The sequence below is a fragment of the Pseudophryne corroboree genome, chromosome 11 (genome assembly GCF_028390025.1).
Source record: "Pseudophryne corroboree isolate aPseCor3 chromosome 11, aPseCor3.hap2, whole genome shotgun sequence".
Lineage (NCBI taxonomy): Eukaryota > Metazoa > Chordata > Amphibia > Anura > Myobatrachidae > Pseudophryne > Pseudophryne corroboree.
In genome coordinates, this window is record NC_086454.1 from 312,171,669 (window position 1) to 312,190,183 (window position 18,515).

General features: G+C 46.5%; 1 protein-coding gene across 2 annotated transcripts in view; it reads right to left on the minus strand.

The window, feature by feature from the left end:
* The window catches only part of LOC134969580 (fatty acyl-CoA hydrolase precursor, medium chain-like), a 181,196-nt gene that overhangs the window by 68,867 nt on the left and 93,814 nt on the right, over positions 1-18,515 (minus strand). The gene's annotated exons all lie outside the window — the stretch shown is intronic.

Consider the following 18,515-nt stretch of genomic DNA (forward strand, 5'->3'; position numbering starts at 1 on the left):
CAAGAGGTAATTTTACCCTGGGATAATGGTTCCCCGTTTAACCCACAGATCTCAATTTCTGATGCCAAGGGTACTAAGGGAACAGAGTGTTCCAGGGCGAATTGGCGGTGCATAAAAACCCCGTCGGCCCCACTGTCCACAAAGGCCTCAGTCTTGACAGTTTGACCGAGGACCTTCAAGGTCACCGGAATGATAAAAGTCTTCTTGGGAAATTCTGACTTCTGGCCTGACAGGATATTTCCCATCACCCTCAGGCACTGAAGTTTTCCGGCTTTTCTGGGCATGATACTACCACATGACCTTTATTCCCACAGTATAAACACAAACCCTGCTGTCTCCTCCGCGTCTTCTCACGCGAGGAGAGGCGGGTAGCCCCAATCTGCATAGGCTCCTCGAAAAATTCCTCAGAGTCTGAGGTTCCCTTGGGAAAGAAGGAAACCTCGGTCTCCCTTTCAAGCCTACGCTCTCTCAGCCATCTATCCACCCGGATGGATAACTGCATGAGCTGATCCAAGCTATCGGGCAAGGGATATTGTACCAGTTGGTCTTTTATCTGGTTAGAAAGACCTCTTCGGTACTGGTGTCTCATGGCTGGGTCATTCCACTGGGTATCATGGGCCAACCTCCTGAAACTCCGTACAATAAACCTCAACTGGCCGTCGCCCTTGCTAAAGGATCGACATCTGAGCCTCGGCTGAGGCCGTCTTGTCAGGGTCATCATACAACATGCCCAGTGCCGTAAAAAAAGCATCAACACTTTTAAGCGACGGACAGTCAGGCTGCAACCCATATGCCCAGACCTGTGGGTCTCCTTGTAGCAAGGAAATCACTATGCCCACCCGCTGAATCTCCGACCCAGAAGACTGAGGCCTAAGCCGGAAATATAGCTTGCAGCTCTCCTTGAAACAAAAGAACTGCGAGCGATCTCCAGAAAAACGATCCGGGAGATTTACTTTCGGCTCCTTAACCCCTGAAGTTGCTACTGCTGCTGCTGCGGGAGCTCCGCCAGCAGCCTGCTAGGTATGCATTTTAATGGACAAATCATTAAATTGTCGAGTCAGGACCTGCACCTGATCGACCACCTGTTGCAAAGTATTTTGAGGGGTATGCTCCATATTCCCACAAAATTTCAACAGGAGTATTAGGCTGCTGAATATGTTATGCACACCAGTGCCAGCAGGAGTGTATTGGTGTCTGAACGGAGAGGGATGCAAAACAAATGAACTCACAGACAGACTGGGGAATATGACATTACATACACAGAAGGTGATAGAGTAACAAAATAAACACAAAGTGAACAGAGAAGCCCAAAGGCTAAGAAACTGGGTGTCTCCCTAGTATTAGGAATGCTCAGATGGAAAGAAGCGAGATGTTGTGATTTAATACGTAGAGAACCCGAAATGCTGTTGCTAAGGGCAACAGCAAAACCCTAAAGGGTTACCAACGGGTGTGGCAGTAAACTCCTTGGTCAGAGATGGAATAATAGACACAAGGAGAGTCCCCACAATCCTAGTCCTCACTTGCAGTGCACCGGTTCAGCTTACTGCCACTAAACTGACACCTGAACACCTTGCACAGTGAGAAAGGATTTTGGCAGGCAAGTCTGAGAATACAGCCGCAAACTTGCTAGGTTCACAGAGTAGCAAAAGAACCCCAGCAGGTTAAACGACTGACTCCAGTCTTACTGCTAGGTCTGGATCGGCAGAGTGTAGTACCAGATCCCAAGGCCTATTTGCAGTAAGCAACAAGCAAATACAAAGTTACACAGTACTAGCTAACTTTCAGGAACTGACTAACCAACAAAGATTCAGCAGCATCTGCCTAACCTGAGAAGAGGGTTTATATAGCAGGTGCTGTCCACGCCCCACTCAGACCTCACAGACTGTGAGCACAAAACCCAGCAGCGGATCCCCTGCCGTGCACAGAGCCTGCAACCACTGCACAGCAAAAGACCCGAACCGGAGTATCAGCAGCGCTCAGGTTACTCCGCTAGCACTTACCTCCCGGTTGCCATGACGACGTGGCAGCACAGGGCAGGAGACCCTAACAGTACCAGCCAATCAGCTCCAAACTGTCATTCTTCAAACCCAGCCTGTGGCATGGCAGTTCATAGCTGATTGGCTGGTACTTTATCTCCATCCAAGGCTTAGTAAATAGACCCCATAGGGGTCTATTCATGAAGCAGTGAAAACTGTGGAGAAGTGAGCCAGTGGAGAAGAGCCAATCAGCACTGAAGTAACATTTATAATTTGCATACTACACAATTGTACGGAGCAGCTGATTGGTTGGCTTGGGCAACTTCTCCAGTGGCTCACTTCTCCACTCTTTTTACTGCTTCATGAATAAACCCCTTAGAGAGGTAAGACAAGCCAAATGCTGTGTCCTGTAGTGGCGACTGAGTGATCTTGGGGTCAGGAAACCAGCACTTATATTACATGCAATATTACATGTATATTTGTATGTGTTAACCCCCCCAACCCCCCCAAATGCAATGTGTGGTCTGCGCTGCCACCATCATTCGCAATATGGAAACTTTCAGCAGCCCCCTGCTAGCTGCTGATTCTCTGCCAGTGTGAGCAATGATGAGTCCATGTGCACGACCACTGTCAGCGACATGCCCACGAGATGCAGTGTCTCCGTGAATCTGAATGGTCACCGCCCAGGAACATCAAATACTTTTCTAGTACATTTCAGAGGCCGTGTGCCAGAATCAGTGCTGCGCAGACAATCAGGAAGCATGCATGGTGTGACAGGTGCATGCGCATAAGAAAAAAATTGTTGTGTTGCATCCGTCATCAGCATTGCAAGTGACCCAGAATCAGGCCCTCGTGGTCATTTACTAAACAGATGAAATGTGAGACGTGGGGTTGTGGCATCAAATGCATCATGTATTTGCATATATGTGTGCTCTAATGTAGATATGCATATATGTGTGCTCTAACGTACATATGTATATATGTGTGCTCTGATGTAGATATGTGTGCTCTAACGTACATATGTATATTTGTGTGCTCTGATGTAGATATGTGTGCTCTAACGTACATATGTATATTTGTGTGCTCTAATGTAGATATGTATATATGTGTGCTCTAATGTAGATATGTATATACTGTATGTGTGCTCTAATGTAGATATGTATATATGTGCGCTTGAATGTAGATATGCATATATGTGTGCTTTAACGTAAATATGTATATATGTGTTCTCTAATGTAGATATGTTGATATGTGTGCTTGAATGTAGATATGCATATATGTATGCTTTAACGTAAATATGCATATATGTATGCTTTAACGTAAATATGCATATATGTGTGCTCTAATGTAGATATGCATATATGTGTGCTCTAACGGACATATGTATATATGTGTGCTCTGATGTAGATATGTGTGCTCTAACGTACATATGTATTTCTCTGACGTCCTAAGTGGATGCTGGGGACTCCGTAAGGACCATGGGGAATAGCGGCTCCGCAGGAGACAGGGCACAAAAGTAAAAGCTTTAGGATCAGGTGGTGTGCACTGGCTCCTCCCCTATGACCCTCCTCCAAGCCTCAGTTAGGTTTTTGTGCCCGGCCGAGAAGGGTGCAATCTAGGTGGCTCTCCTAAAGAGCTGCTTAGAGTAAAAGTTTTGTTAGGTTTTTTATTTTCAGTGAGTCCTGCTGGCAACAGGCTCACTGCAACGCGGGACTTAGGGGAGAAGAAGTGAACTCACCTGCGTGCAGGATGGATTGGCTTCTTAGGCTACTGGACACTAGCTCCAGAGGGACGATCACAGGTACAGCCTGGATGGGTCACCGGAGCCGCGCCGCCGGCCCCCTTGCAGATGCTGAAGAAAGAAGAGGTCCAGAAATCGGCGGCTGAAGACATCCTTGTCTTCTTAAGGTAGCGCACAGCACTGCAGCTGTGCGCCATTGCTCTCAGCACACTTCACACCAGCGGTCACTGAGGGTGCAGGGCGCTGGGGGGGGGCCGCCCTGGGCAGCAATGTTAATACCTAAACTGGCTAAAAATACATCACATATAGCCCCTGGGCTATATGGATGTATTTAACCCCTGCCAGGAATCCAGAAAAACCAGGAGAAGAGCCCGCCGAAAAGGGGGCGGGGCCTATCTCCTCAGCACACAGCGCCATTTTTCCCACACAGCTCTGCTGGTGGGAAGGCTCCCAGGCTCTCCCCTGCACTGCACTACAGAAACAGGGTTAAAACAGAGAGGGGGGGCATTTTGTGTGGCGATATTATAATATATTAAGATGCTATAAGGGAAAACACTTATTATAAGGTTGTCCCTGTATAATTATAGCGTTTTGGTGTGTGCTGGCAAACTCTCCCTCTGTCTCCCCAAAGGGCTAGTGGGGTCCTGTCCTCTATCAGAGCATTCCCTGTGTGTGTGCTGTGTGTCGGTACGTGTGTGTCGACATGTATGAGGACGATGTTGGTGTGGAGGCGGAGCAATTGCCTGTAATGGTGATGTCACCCCCTAGGGAGTCGACACCGGAATGGATGGCTTATTTATGGAATTACGTGATAATGTCAACACGCTGCAAGGTCGGTTGACGACATGAGACGGCCGGCAAACCAATTAGTACCTGTCCAGGCGTCTCAAACACCGTCAGGGGCTTTAAAACGCCCATTACCTCAGTCGGTCGACACAGACACAGACACGGACACTGACTCCAGTGTCGACGGTGAAGAAACAGACGTATTTTCCAGTAGGGCCACACGTTACATGATAAGGGCAATGAAGGAGGTGTTACATATTTCTGATACTACAAGTACCACAAAAAAGGGTATTATGTGGGGTGTGGAAAAACTACCTGTAGTTTTTCCTGAATCAGATGAATTAAAAATTGCTAATATCTAAGAAATTATTGGCGTTATACCCTTTCCCGCCAGAAGTTAGGGCGCGTTGGGAAACACCCCCTAGGGTGGATAAGGCATTCACACGCTTATCAAAACAAGTGGCGTTACCGTCTCCAGATACGGCCGCCCTCAAGGAGCCAGCTGATAGGAGGCTGAAAAAATATCCTAAAAAGTATATACACACATACTGGTGTTATACTGCGACCAGCGATCGCCTCAGTCTGGATGTGCAGCGCTGGGGTGGCTTGGTCGGATTCCCTGACTGAAAATATTGATACCCTTGACAGGGACAGTATTTTATTGACTATAGAGCATTTAAAGGATGCATTTCTATATATGCGAGATGCACAGAGGGATATTTGCACCCTGGCATCAAGAGTAAGTGCGATGCCCATTTCTGTTAGAAAATGTTTATGGGCACGACAGTGGTCAGGTGATGTGGATTCCAAACGGCACATGGAAGTATTGCCGTATAAAGGGGAGGAGTTATTTGGGGTCGGTCTATCGGACCTGGTGACCACGGCAACAGCTGGAAATCCACCTTTTTTACCCCAAGTCACCTCTCAGCAGAAAAAGACACCGTCTTTTCAGCCTCAGTCCCTTTGTCCCCATAAGGGCAAGCGGGTAGAAGGCCAGTCATATCTACCCCGGGGTAGAGGAAAGGGAAAAAGACTGCAGCAGGCAGCCCCTTCCCAGGAACAGAAGCCCTCCACAGCTTCTGCCAAATCCTCAGCGTGACGCTGGGGCCTTACAAGCGGACCCAGGTGCGGTGGGGGGTCGTCTCAAGATTTTCAGCGCGCAGTGGGCTCACTCGCAAGTGGACCCCTGGATCTTACAGGTAGTTTCCCAGGGGTACAGATTGGAATTCGAGACGTCTCCCCCTCGCAGGTTCCTGAAGTCTGCGTTACCAACGTCTCCCTCCGACAGGGAGGCAGTATTGGAAGAAATTCACAAGCTGGATTCCCAGCAGGTGATAATCAAAGTACCCCTCCTTCAACAAGGGAAGGGGTATTATTCCACACTATTTGTGGTACCGAAGCCAGACAGCTCGGTGAGACCTATTCTAAATCTAAAATCTTTGAACACTTACATACAAAGGTTCAAATTCAAGATGGAGTCACTCAGAGCAGTGATAGCGAACCTTGAAGAGGGACACTATATGGTGTCCCTGGACATCAAGGATGCTTACCTTCATGTCCCAAATTGCCCTTCTCACCAAGGGTACCTCAGGTTCGGGGTATAGAACTGTCACTATCAGTTTTAGACGCTGCCGTTTGGATTGTCCACGGCACCCCGTGTCTTTACCAATGTAATGGCCGAAATGATGATTCTTCTTCGAAGAAAAGGCATCTTAATTATTCCTTACTTGGACGATCTCCTGATAAGGGCAAAGTCCAAGGAACAGTTGGAGGTCGGAGTAGCACTATCTCGGATACTGCTACAACAACACGGGTGGATTCTAAATATTCCAAAAGATCCCGACGACACGTCTGCTGTTCCTAGGGATAATTCTGGACACAGTCCAGAAAAAGGTGATTCTCCTGGAGGAGAAAGCCAAGGAGTTATCCGAGCTAGTCAGGAACCTCCAAAAACCAGGAAAAGTGTTAGTGCATCATTGCACAAGGGTCCTGGGAAAAATGGTGGCTTCCTACGAAGCGATTCCATTCGGCAGATTTCACGCACTTTTCAGTGGGATCTGCTGGACAAATGGTCCGGATCGCATCTTCAGATGCATCAGCGGATAACCCTGTCTCCAAGGACAAGGGTGTCTCTTCTGTGGTGGCTGCAGAGTGCCCATCTATTAGAGGGCCACAGATTCGGCATTCAGGACTGGGTCCTGGTGACCACGGGTGCCAGCCTGAGGGGCTGGGGAACAGTCACACAGGGAAGAAATTTCCAGGGAGTGGGGTCAAGTCTGGAGACTTCACTTCACATAAATATACTGGAGCTAAAGGCAATTTACAATGCTCTAAGCCTAGCAAGACCTCTGCTTCAGGGTCAACCGGTGCTGATCCAGTCGGACAACATCACGGCAGTCGCCCACGTAAACAGACAGGGCGACATAAGAAGCAGGAGGGTAATGGCAGAAGCTGCAAGGATTCTTCGCTGCGCGGAAAATCATGTGATAGCACTGTCAGCAGTGTTTATTCCGGGAGTGGACAACTGGGAAGCAGACTTCCTCAGCAGGCGATCTCCACCCGGGAGAGTGGGGACTTCACACGGAAGTCTTCCACATGATTGTGAACCATTGGGAAAAACCAAAGGTGGACATGATGGCGTCCCGCCTCAACAAAAAACTGGACAGGTATTGCGCCAGGTCAAGGGACCCTCAGGCAATAGCTGTGGACGCTCTGGTAACACCGTGGGTGTACCAGTCAGGGTATGTATTCCCTCCTCTTCCTCTCATACCCAAGGTAGTGAGAATTACAAGACGGAGAGGAGTAAGAACTATACTCGTGGCTCCGGATTGGCCAAGGAGGACTTGGTACCCGGAACTTCAAGAGATGCTCACAGAGGACCCAGGGCCTCTGCCGCTAAGAAGGGACTTGCTTCAGCAAGGACCATGTCTGTTCCAAGACTTACCGCGGCTGCCTTTGATGGCATGGCGGTTGAACGCCGGATCCTAAGGGAAAAAGGCATTCCGGAAGAGGTCATCCCTACCCTGGTCAAAGCCAGGATGGAGGTGACCACACAACATTATCGCCACATTTGGCGAAAATATGTTGCGTGGTGTGAGGCCGGGAAGGCCCCCACGGAGGAATTTCAACTCGGTCGATTCCTGCATTTCCTGCAAACAGGAGTGTCTATGGGCCTCAAATTGGGGTCCATTAAGGTTCAAATTTCGGCCCTGTCGATTTTCTTCCAGAAAGAATTGGCTTCAGTTCCTGATGTCCAGACGTTTGTCAGGGGAGTACTGCATATACAGCCCCCTTTTGTGCCTCCAGTGGCACCGTGGGATCTCAATGTAGTTCTGGGATTCCTTAAATCACATTGGTTTGAACCGCTCAAATCTGTGGATTTAAAATATCTCACATGGAAAGTGACCATGCTGTTGGCCCTGGCCTCGGCCAGGCGAGTGTCAGAATTGGCGGCTTTGTCTCACAAAAGCCCATATCTGATTTTCCATTCTTACAGGGCAGAACTGCGGTTTCGTCCCCAGTTTCTCCCTAAGGTGGTGTCAGCGTTTCACCTGAACCAGCCTATTGTGGTACCTGCGGCTACTGGGGACTTGGAGGACTCCAAGTTGCTAGATGTTGTCAGGGCCCTGAAAATATATGTTTCCAGGATGGCTGGAGTCAGGAAGGCTGACTCGCTGTTTATCCTGTATGCACCCAACGAGCTGGGTGCTCCTGCTTCTAAGCAGACGGTTGCTAGTTGGATTTGTAGTACAATTCAGCTTGCACATTCTGTGACAGGCCTGCCACAGCCAAAATCTGTAAATGCCCATTCCACAAGGAAGGTGGGCTCATCTTGGGCGGCTGCCCGAGGGGTCTCGGCTTTACAACTTTGCCGAGCTGCTACTTGGTCAGGGGCAAACACGTTTGCAAAATTCTACAAATTTGATACCCTGGCTGAGGAGGACCTGGAGTTCTCTCATTCGGTGCTGCAGAGTCATCCGCACTCTCCCGCCCGTTTGGGAGCTTTGGTATAATCCCCATGGTCCTTACGGAGTCCCCAGCATCCACTTAGGACGTCAGAGAAAATAAGAATTTACTTACCGATAATTCTATTTCTCGTAGTCCGTAGTGGATGCTGGGCGCCCATCCCAAGTGCGGATTGTCTGCAATACTTGTACATAGTTATTGTTACAAAAATCGGGTTATTATTGTTGTGAGCCATCTTTTCAGAGGCTCCGCTGTTATCATGCTGTTAACTGGGTTCAGATCACAGGTTGTACAGTGTGATTGGTGTGGCTGGTATGAGTCTTACCCGGGATTCAGGATCCTTCCTTATTGTGTACGCTCGTCCGGGCACAGTATCCTAACTGGGGCTTGGAGGAGGGTCATAGGGGGAGGAGCCAGTGCACACCACCTGATCCTAAAGCTTTTACTTTTGTGCCCTGTCTCCTGCGGAGCCGCTATTCCCCATGGTCCTTACGGAGTCCCCAGCATCCACTACGGACTACGAGAAATAGAATTATCGGTAAGTAAATTCTTATTATTTGTGTGCTCTAATGTAGATATGTATATATGTGTGCTCTAATGTAGATATGTATATACTGTATGTGTGCTCTAATGTAGATATGTATATATGTGTGCTCTAACGTACATATGTATATATGTGTGCTCTGATGTAGATATGTGTGCTCTAACGTACATATGTATATTTGTGTGCTCTGATGTAGATATGTGTGCTCTAACGTACATATGTATATTTGTGTGCTCTAATGTAAATATGTATATATGTGTGCTCTAATGTAGATATGTATATACTGTATGTGTGCTCTAATGTAGATATGTATATATGTGCGCTTGAATGTAGATATGCATATATGTGTGCTTTAACGTAAATATGTATATATGTGTTCTCTAATGTAGATATGTTGATATGTGTGCTTGAATGTAGATATGCATATATGTATGCTTTAACGTAAATATGCATATATGTATGCTTTAACGTAAATATGCATATATGTGTGCTCTAACGGACATATGTATATATGTGTGCTCTGATGTAGATATGTGTGCTCTAACGTACATATGTATATTTGTGTGCTCTAATGTAGATATGTATATATGTGTGCTCTAATGTAGATATGTATATACTGTATGTGTGCTCTAATGTAGATATGTATATATGTGTGCTCTAATGTAGATATGTATATATGTGTGCTCTAATGTAGATATGTATATACTGTATGTGTGCTCTGATGTAGATATGTATATATGTGTGCTTGAATGTAGATATGCATATATGTGTGCTTTAATGTAAATATGCATATATGTGTGCTCTAACGTAGATATGTATATATGTGTTCTATAATGTAGATATGCACATATGTGTGTTCTAATGTAAATATGTATATAGAGTTTGTGTGCTCTAGTGTAGACATGTACTGTATATATGTGTGCTCTAATGTAGATATGTATATATGTGTGCTCTAATGTAGATATGTATATATGTGTGCTCTGATGTAGTTATGCATATATGTGTGCTCTAATGTAGATATGTAACTATATATGTGTGCTCTATTGTAGATATGTATATATATGTGCTAGAATGTAGATATGCATATATGTGTGCTTTAACGTAGATATGCATATATGTGTGCTCTAACATAGATATGTATATATGAGTGCTCTAATGTAGATATGCACATGTGTGTTCTAATGTAAATATGTATATAGAGTATGTGTGCCCTAAAGAAGATGTGCATATATTTGTGCTCTAATGTAGACATGTACTGTATATATGTGTGCTCTAATGTGGATATGAATATATAGGGTTTGTCAGTCAGAAAATCGCAACCTAACTTGTGAAGATACTCCCTTTTGAGCTTGCACCTTGTAAAAGGTGAGGGAGTATCTAAAGTCCATCTAAACAAACGTGTTGGTTGTGTATTTTTTTTAGTTGTACTTATTAACACAACTTTAAACTTTGAACTGTGTATAAAAATTCATATGTTCAATTGTATGTTATTAAAATAACTTTTCACTAATTGGCCTGTTGGCCTCTTGTTTGGGTGACTATTTGGTGAGGGGTGTCTGTTACAGGTCCCCAGATTTAAACATTCTCCAGTCTGCTCTAAAGTAGATATGCATATATGTGTGCTCTAACGAAGATATGTATATATGTGTGCTCTATTGTAGATATGTGTATATATATGTGCTCGAATGTAGATATGCATATATGTGTGCTTTAACGTAGATATGCATAAATATGTGCTCTAATGTAGATATGTATATATGAGTGCTGTAATGTAAATATGCACATATGTGTGTTCTAATGTAAATATGTATATAGAGTATAAAAATGGGGGGATAAGGGTACCGGCGACTTATGTTGTTTAAAATGCAATAGCTAAAATTAGATTTAAAGGCCAAAAAATATATAATAATACAAATGAGTTTTAATATCCCATAAAAGCGGATCACAATATAAAACGTACTTCAAAATATTGATAAAATCATATAAACATAAAAGGTCTTAGTAAAAGGTAAGGAATTCTGACTTATCTTTTAAAAATAGGCAAGGGAGTCACTACAGGGAGCCCAACGCGTTTCGTCACAACTGACTTCTATATAGAGTATGTGTGCCCTAATGAAGATGTGCATATATGTGTGCACTAATGTAGACATGTACTGTATTTATGTGTGCTTTAATTTGAATATGTATATATGTGCTTTAATGTAGATGTGCATACATGTGTGCTCTAATGTAGCTATGCATATATGTGTGCTCTAATGTAGATATGTATATATGTATTCTCTAATGTAGATGTGCATATATGTGTGCTCTGATGTAGATATGTATATATGTGTGAACTAATATAGATATGTATATATGTGTGCTCAAACGAAGATATGTATATATGTGCGTGCTACTGTAGATATGTATATATATGTGCTCTAACAAAGATATGCATATATGTGTGCTTTAACATAGATATGGTTATACTGTATGTATGCTCTGATGTAGATATGTATATATGTGTGCTCTAATGAAGATATGCATATATGTGTGGTCTAACATAGATATGTACTGTATACAGGTGTGCTCCAATGTAGATTTGTATATATGTGTGCTCTACTGTAGATGTGCATATATGTGTGCTCTAATGTAGATAAAGATATGCATATATGTGTGCGCTAATGTAGATATGTAAATGTGTTCTCTAATGTAGATATGTATATATGTGTGCTCAAATGTAGATGTGTATATATGTGTGAACTAGTGTAGATATGCACATGTGTGCTCTAACGTAGATATGCATATATGTGTGCTCTAATGCAGATATGTATATATGTGTTCTCTAATGTAGATATGTATATATGTGTGCTCTAATGTAGAAGTGCATATATGTGTGCTCTAATGTAGATATGCATATATGTGTGCTCTACCGTAGATATGTATATATGTGTGCTCTAATATATATATATATATATATATATATATATAAAAACAAAAACAATAACCAATTGCGCTTGGTATAACTTTAAAACACTCAGGTTTTAGTATTTCCAGTAGCTGTTCTTCCACGGTGTGGATTCTTATAACTGGTATCACCTGCAAGTATACCTCACACCAGAGAACACACCCGAACAAAAAGACGGCCAGAATGGCCTAAATTAGATATGATACCAATTTGTTTTTATTAAAAAAACATATAGAATTCCATAAATTCATATGAACATTTTTTTACAGATAAAAGGTTCCATACATTCATATAAACATTCTTAAAAGAAAAACATCCAGATACAGTCAATAGGTTTTCTGTTCAAGTCTTTAAAGAACACCCTCACCCTTATAGGTGTATATTCTGTAGGGTGTATTAATGAACTAGATAAGAGACCGTAACGGATTCGACCAAACGCGTTTCGTCAGAACGACTTCATCAGGGGTTTCTGTATGGTATCACAAAAAAAGGAACAAAGGCCTTCATGGATATAAAATATCCACAGCCCATATATATAGGACCAACTTTTAATAGAGATGGATAATTCACCCAGAATGGTTGTAGGATGGTAAAACAAAGCATAAACGCATACGCCTTTAAGGGTATTCAGCTAGTTAATGAACCTGGTTGCAGACTCTTTTCAGTTTTTATGCAGGGTCTGTTAAATTTGAACCTGCAGCCACCAGGAAAGAGACACAAGTAACAGCCACATCCAGATCCTGGTGGCTGCAGGTTCAAATTTAACAGACCCTGCATAAAAACTGAAAAGAGTCTGCAACCAGGTTCGCCGCCATTTTCACACGTGCATTGAGATTGATAGGGAGAGGACGTGGATGGCGTCCTCTCCGTTATAGTAGAAAAGACTGAGTGACTTAGTTATAATTTTGGGGAGGATTGGGGACGGGGAGCAGCTGTTAGGGAGTACAGTGCAGGGTACCACCAGTGACTTTAATCCGTTGTTTCTCTGCCTGAAAAAAACGCTCCACCATATCTGTGCTCACTCAGTGTGCTGCACTGCTGCATATATCTGTGCTGAGTGCACTGCTCACACTGCCTAATTGTGGGGACTGGGGAGCAGTTATAGCAGGAGTACAGTGCACAGTTTTGCTGACAGTGACCACCAGTCCAGTATACGTTTGTCTGCCTGAAAAATACTCCTGTGGTGTTTTTTTTCCCTTCATACTAGTTTAGCAGTCTGCTGACAGTGTCCACCAGGCCCGTTATTATTATACAGTATATTATATATATGTATAGTAGTACGGTAGGCCACGGCTGTACCTACCTCTGTGTCGTCAGTGCACTCGTCATCCATAAGTAATATAATACTATACTATCCATCCATCTACATTGTATACCTGTGGTTGGTTTTTTTTTCTTCATACTAGTTTAGCAGTCTGCTGACAGTGTCCACCAGGTCCGTTATTATTATATACAGTATATTATATATATATATAGCAGTACGGTAGGCCACGGCTGTACCTACCTCTGTGTCGTCAGTGCATTCGTCGTCCATAAGTATATAATACTATACTATCCATCCATCTACATTGTATACCTCTGGTGGTTTTTTTTAAATTCATACTAGTTTAGCAGTCTGCTGACAGTGTCCACCAGGTCCGTTATTATTATACAGTACTAGGTGCTTCATCCCGCCCTACGGGTGCTCTTCATACCGTCGCAAGGGGCTACGCCCCCTTAACCCTTGCATGCCTTTCTGGGGTTTAATATTTGTATTATATGGAGTATTACCTGCATTCCTTTGTTAGTGGTTAAATATTGCACAATGAAAGGGCGTGCGATGGTGAAGGAGGCGCAGACCCTTGCGACGGCGTGAACAGCACCTGCAGGGCACGATGTACAGAATGTAGCAGGTGCGGGGGGGACTGCGGATGGTGTCTGTAGATGCTGCGAGTGGAGGGGGGGCAGAAGTGGGGGTGGGGCCCGGATGGGGAAGGTTCGCGAGGTGCTGCGGGTGGGGGAGGGGCAGAGGAGTGGGGGATGCAGATGGGGGAGGGGTCCGGAGGCACTGCAGGTGGGGGAGGGGCAGGGGTGCCACGGGTGGGAGAGGGGCAGGTGTGGGGATGTTGTGGATGGGTGAAGGGTTCCGGAGGTGCTGTGGGATGGGAAGGGATGGGAGTGCCGGGGGTGGGGTAGGGGACCGCAGGCACCATGGGTAGGGTAGGGGCAGGTACGGGTGGTGCGGCGGATAGGAAAGGAGGTCCGGAGGTGCTGCAGGTGGTGGAGGGGCAGGTGCGGGGGTGCCATTGGTGGGGGAGGGGTGGGTGAGGGGGGGACCGCGGATGGAGGAGGGTGTCTGCAGATGCTGCGGGTGGAGGGGGGCAGGTGTGGGGGGAGACATATAAGGGGGGTGAATGGTGGAGGGGGCCTGGAGGTGCTGTGGGTGGTGAAGGGGCAGAGGAGTGGGAGCCGCGGGTGGTGTAGGGGGTCTGGAGGCACAGCATGTGGGGGAGGGGTGGAGTGCCGCATGTGGTGGAGGGGAAGGTGCGGAGGTGTTGTGCATTGGGGAGAGGTCTGGAGGCGCTGCGGGTACTGTACATGCCATAAAAGGTAGTTGGAGGGTATGCAGTAACAGGGCCAGGACAGGGGTGACAGGGTCAGAACAGGGTTGACGGGGCCAGGACAGGGGTGACAGGGTCAGAACAGGGGTGACGGTGCCAGGACAGGGGTGACGGGGCCAGGACAGGGGCGACGGGGCCAGGACAGAAATGACAGGGACAGGATAGGGGTGACAGGTCCAGGGTAGGGGCGGCAGGACCAGAACAGGGGTGACGGGGCCAGTATAGGGTTGACAGGGCAAGCACAGGGGTGACAGGGCCAGGATAGGGGTAACAGGGCCAGCATAACGGTGAAAGGGCCAGGATAAGGGTGGCAGGGCAAGGCCAGGGGTGACAGGGACATGACAGAACACAGGGCACGGGAGAGATTGGTATTAGGGACAAAACAGTGGTGACAGACAGATGTGTCTTACCGGAGTCACTGCTGCTGGCTGCTGCTGTTCCACTCCAACCTGTTGGGATCTGCTGCTGCTGGAGACTTGGCATGGCTGACTCTCTCAGGCTGGAGTCCTGCTTCCTCTGCCCGTCCGCATCCCTCCCCCCCTCCTCAGTCACACACCGCAGACCTCGCGCAGCTGCCGGGCACTGTGGTAAGGTGAGACTGGAAATGACTGGTTAGCCCCCAGGAGATGCTGAGGCTGGAGGGAGGAGGGGGTCATAGCATGCACGTGGCGCAGACCTCGCGGCTGCCGGGCACTGTGGTAAGGGGAGACTGGGAGTGACTGGTTAGCTCCCAGGAGACGCTGCGGCTGGAGGGAGGAGTGGGTCGGAGCCTGCAAGCAGCTCAGATTTCTGCAGCGCTACCCGCCAGCTAAAGTGTGTGAATGAGCTGGGCGCACCTCACTGCGGGTGGCAGCGCTGCAGCTAGTGGTGGGGTTGCCGGGGCTGGAGATAACAGAGGCAGTATGGAACCTGCACAGCGGCAGGTGCCCCACAAAACTGCAGCTAAGAAGCGTGGAGTGTGCCAGAAAGTGACGCTCCTCCGCACCAGAGAGACCCTGCTGAGTATGCCGATATGGGGGGTCAAGCACACAGTGAGCCGGTGCCCGTTTGTCTGTATGACATACCCCTCACACACCCCCATACCTTCCAAATGTCCCGATTTTCGCGGGACAGTCCCATTTTTTGGGGTCTGTCCCGCCCCGCGGGTCGCAGTGTCCCACGATGGGGGGGGGGGTGTGCAGTTGGAAAGCTCCTGTACTCGCTGTTCTGCTTAGCAGAGCAGCAGTGAATAGTGGAGACAGAGGGAGAGGGGGCATCAGGGGGTATGGATTAAGGGGGGATCCAGCAGCAGAGCCGTATTAGGGGGGGGGCAGGGGGTACGTACAGTTTTAGGGGGCCCCCCGACTGGAGAAGCTCTGTCCCAGCTCAGAAGCCCCCCCCCCGTCCTGCCAGCAACAACGTCAGCATTGTGCTACAGTCAGCACACGCTGCTGCGTGTTGGCAGGTCTGTGGTGTTACAGGGAGGCAGCAGTCTCCCTGCTTTCTTCTCCCTGTGCAGGTGTGTAGTGGGGAGTGACCACCCCCTCTGGATTTACCCCTAGCTGAGGGGCCAAAATCCCATTAGAAAAATAAAAATCAGAATTTGCATAAGGGGGTGGGGCCGCGCGTCCCGCGATTAGGCCACGCCCCAACCCCACAGCAGGCACAGGAATGAGATAGGGTTCCCCTGTCACAAGTGCCCTGGGCCCCCGTACTCATAATCAGCCCCTGGGGGCATGCCAGCAGCTCACAGAGCGCTGGGCATGCCCCTCACTGACGAAAACGGGGACCCTCCCGTGAAGCCACGCCCCCTTTTCGCCGAGTGTGTGTCCCTCCTTCTGCATGATGTAAGCTCCTGAAGAAAGCTGGGAGGTATGCACCCCTGCCTGTGCTATGCCCATACCATCTGCTTCTGTTCCTAGTCTCCTGTAGATTTGTCCAGATCTGTGACTCATTTGACTAACTCCGCCCAGTGTTGTGACTCCGCCCAGCGTTAGCAAATGAATCACAAAGTCACAGAATAGGGCTATTATATAGGAGATATTATATATATATATATATATATATATATATATAGCAGTACGGTAGACCACGGCTGTACCTACCTCTGTGTCGTCAGTGCACACGTCATCCATAAGTAATATAATACTATACTATCCATCCATCTACATTGTATACCTGTGGTGGGTTTTTTTTCTTCTTCATACTAGTTTAGCAGTCTGCTGACAGTGTCCACCAGGTCCGTTATTATTATACAGTATATTATATATATATATATATATAGCAGTACGGTAAGCCACAGCTGTACCTACCTCTGTGTCGTCAGTGCACTCGTCGTCCATAAGTAATATAATACTATACTATCCATCCATCTACATTGTATACCTGTGGTGGATTTTTTTTTTCTTCATACTAGTTTAGCAGTCTGCTGACAGTGTCCACCAGGTCCGTTATTATTATTATACAGTATATTATATATATATATATATATATATATATATATAGCAGTACGGTAGGCCACGGCTGTACCTACCTCTGTGTCGTCAGTGCACTCGTCGTCCATAAGTAATATAATACTATACTATCCATCCATCTACATTGTATACCTGTGGTGTTTTTTTTTTTTCTTCATACTAGTTTAGCAGTCTGCTGACAGTGTCCACCAGGTCCGTTATTATTATTATACAGTATATTATATATATATATATATATATATATATATATATATATATAGCAGTACGGTAGGCCACGGCTGTACCTACCTCTGTGTCGTCAGTGCACTCGTCGTCCATAAGTAATATAATACTATACTATCCATCCATCTACATTGTATACCTGTGGTGGCTTTTAGTTGTGCGCATTAAAATATGGAGAACAAAAATGTGGAGGTTAAAAAAATAGGGAAAGATAAAGATCCACTTCCACCTCGTGCTGAAGCTGCTGCTACTAGTCATGGCCGAGACGATGAAATGCCATCAATGTTGTCTGCCAAGGCCGATGCCCAATGTCATAGTACAGAGCATGTAAAATCCAAAACACAAAAGATCAGCAAAATGACCCAAAAATCAAAATTAAAAGCATCTGAGGAGAAGCGTAAACTTGCCAATATGCCATTTACGACACGGAGTGGCAAGGAACGGCTGAGGCCCTGGCCTATGTTCATGGCTAGTGGTTCAGCTTCACATGAGGATGGAAGCACTCATCCTCTCGCTAGAAAAAAGAAAAAACTTAAGCTGGCAAAAGCACAGCAAAGAACTGTGCGTTCTTCGAAATCACAAATCCCCAAGGAGAGTCCAATTGTGTCGGTTGCGATGCCTGACCTTCCCAACACTGGACGGGAAGAGCTGCGCCTTCCACCATTTGCACGCCCCCTGCAAGTACTGGAAGGAGCACCCACAGTCCAGTTCCTGATAGTCAAATTGAAGATGTCAGTGTTGAAGTACACCAGGATGAGGCTATGGGTGTTGCTGGCGCTGGGGAGGAAATTGACAAGGAGGATTCTGATGGTGATGTGGTTTGTTTAAGTCAGGCACCCGGGGAGACACCTGTTGTCCGTGGAAGGAATATGGCCATTGACATGCCTGGTCAAAATACAAAGAAAATCAGCTCTTCAGTGTGGAATTATTTCAACAGAAATGCGGACAACTGGTGTCAAGCCGTGTGTTGCCTTTGTCAAGCTGTAATAAGTAGGGGTAAGGACGATAACCACCTCGGAACATCCTCCCTTATACGGCACCTGCAGCGCATTCATAATAAGTCAGTGACAAGTTCAAAAACTTTGGGCGACAACGGAAGCAGTCCACTGACCAGTAAATCCCTTCCTCTTGTAACCAAGCTCCCGCAAACCACACCCCCAACTCCCTCAGTGTCAATTTCCTCCTTACCCAGGAAAGCCAATAGTCCTACAGGCCATGTCACTGGCAAGTCTGACGAGTCCTCTCCTGCCTGGAATTCCTCCGATGTATCCTTGAGTGTA